Here is a 2547-nt window from a genome sequence, read left to right as displayed (position 1 = left end):
ATTAAAACCTTCTGAATTCTACATCCTTATGTGAAAATTAAGCAAACAGGTGATCACAGTTCGTTCCTCTAAAAGAATTCAAATACTCTCTTACTCCTTTGGAAAGCACATAGGGTGTATGGGACTCGGTCAAGACATTTTTGTTAAATCTTAGCTGTCTTTCGGTCAAGAACAACACAAATGAGCAATAAACCCCTCTCCCCTCTCCCTCTCCCTCTCCCTCTCTCCTCTCTCTGTCTCTCTCTCTCTCTGTCTCTGTCTCTCTCTCTGTCTCTCTCTCTCTCGTTACTTATAACAAGAAGGTAGACAAAAAGAATGCAAGGGGTATTGCCACTGGGCTTAGCACCAACTTTTTCCAAGATTAAGAGAGGGAAGAAGGCTTTTTATTGCCAAGCTTGCAAATTCCCAAGTGTATCACAAACTATAAAACATTCCATGTTAACACGCCATTCAGACCGAAGATTGTCAGGCTCTCAAGCAAAGTTATAGACTTACCCCAGAAGAAGATGTATGCAGGGCAAGTAGGGCTGTGTAATCTTAAATTATAGTGAGTTAAATGGGAGCCTTTGAGAGATGATTATGTCCATCCATAGTATCTGCAGGGCCCTTTTGCCAGCTTACACACTGCTGCCACAATCAGAGAGAAGGAATCGTGGGTCCGTCCATACAGCCTTGCCAATTCCCTTTCGGAGGAGGAAGCTGATTATTCAGCTTGGAAATGTCCCCAGATTCCTTGCCTCTCTTTCTGCCTACTTTCCTCCCCTACTTCTGATGGTTCTGCTTATAGAAGCTCTGCCAAGGGATAGAAAGGAACACGTTCAGGAAGTATTGAGTCAGTGTTTCATTGTTTTCTGGAAGCACAGATAAAAGTAATTTGGAAGACTATATTCCAAGACCAGACTTCACTCCTGATTATGCAAATGGCAGATCAATCAAAGCCCCAGAATGATTATCGTGTTTTCTACACCAACACTTGATTCTTTCAAAGCAGACAATCAAGGCCTAACCATCTCCTTTTCCGCTCATTACCATGAACAAATTAGATCTGGATGGAACAAAACTCTCCAAAGGTTTTATGTTTATTTTCTGCTCCACACATTGGATCTAAAATTGTTTAGAAGGAAATAATAAAGTGAATTCAATCTTTGAACTGATGAGAAGATGTTGAACAACTCGGGCTGCTTCCATTGTATGACAAGTCAACAGTTGATCTAGTGAAGGTCTCCGCCTTGGGACAAGACCTGTGGGAAGGATAGCTGGAGAAACATTTGGACATTTTGAAGAGCACTATTCTCTAGCCACTAAACCACTGTGCAATATTTATTTTGCTGTGGAGATTTTTTCCCCCTCTGTTAGCCACAGCTTGAGGTCATTTTATGCCCTAAAGCGCATCACACGATGCCCTCAAGCATATCTTGGGAATCAGGACTGAATCCTTAAATCACCTAATTTCATATCTCAGCAGCTATGGTTTGGTCAATATCAGTTTTGAGAACACACTGAGACAGAGGTTAAAAACACAAAGACGAAACTGTGAAGTGGGTGGAATAAATAACTTCTAATGGAACACTGTATAATTTCGTGGTCTTTTGCTCTCATAACACTTCTCTCTCTCAAAAAAAAAGAGGAGTCCCTTAATATCCACATGACAACACCCCCTTCCACCAAAGTATTTTAAAAATAATTAGGTACTGCCATTATTACATGCGAGTTCTCAAACAGAAGAGCTATGCCCCTGGAGTCTGCTTCTAGGTAATTTATCACTTCAGGTTTTTATTTGTTCAATTTGAAGATTATTGCTTTTCATATTGCCTGTGAGTCTTTGGAAGCCAAAAATGAGATCTGGGCATCGAGATTGAAGCAAGCTATTTTTTTCAAAATACCTTTAAAAGGCTCAAGCACACAGATTCAACTAGGGGCATAAGATATACTTTTATTTTATTTCATAGAAATATGTACACAGCCACCGGAGAGGGGGGAATTGCTTTGTGATCTTCATCAAGTAAATTAGGTCTGGACTTTTGTTCTTCAAAAAAAAAGTGGATACAGAAATATTATCACTTCATCAGCTTCTTGAGAAGGATAAAGGAAATCTCCTGTGTAAACTGCCCAGAATATTACCTGTCATATAAGAGACAGTCAAATATTAATTCTCTTTATGAGTAAACTTGAAATGTTAGTTAAATATCTCTGTATTATGTTCTGATTAGGATGACTTTATAGGAAAACAAATATCCCCCAAAGAGTCCAGAAAAAAGTTTGTTCCGACTGCTTGGTCTGGTTTGGGTTTGAGGTCTTGTTGTAAACAGCATCCGTGACGCAAGGCGTTGATGATTTTTTTTTTTTCTGGATTGTACTGGAAAAAGGCTGAGCCTTCATTATTTATTCCATCTCCAAGGGATTAGCCCAAGCAAATTATGATAATTCTACACCGACTGTCATGGTGGGGTCAGGATTCACTAATTCTGAACAAGAAAATAGGAAGCAAACTTAGATGAGAGGACGCTTGTGAGAATGTTCCCACAGGGAGCAGGGCTGACAGCGAGG

This window comes from Chionomys nivalis, chromosome 10 (genome assembly GCF_950005125.1).
Source record: "Chionomys nivalis chromosome 10, mChiNiv1.1, whole genome shotgun sequence".
Lineage (NCBI taxonomy): Eukaryota > Metazoa > Chordata > Mammalia > Rodentia > Cricetidae > Chionomys > Chionomys nivalis.
The sequence above is the reverse complement of the archived record's forward strand: the minus strand, read 5'-3'. Positions refer to the sequence as shown.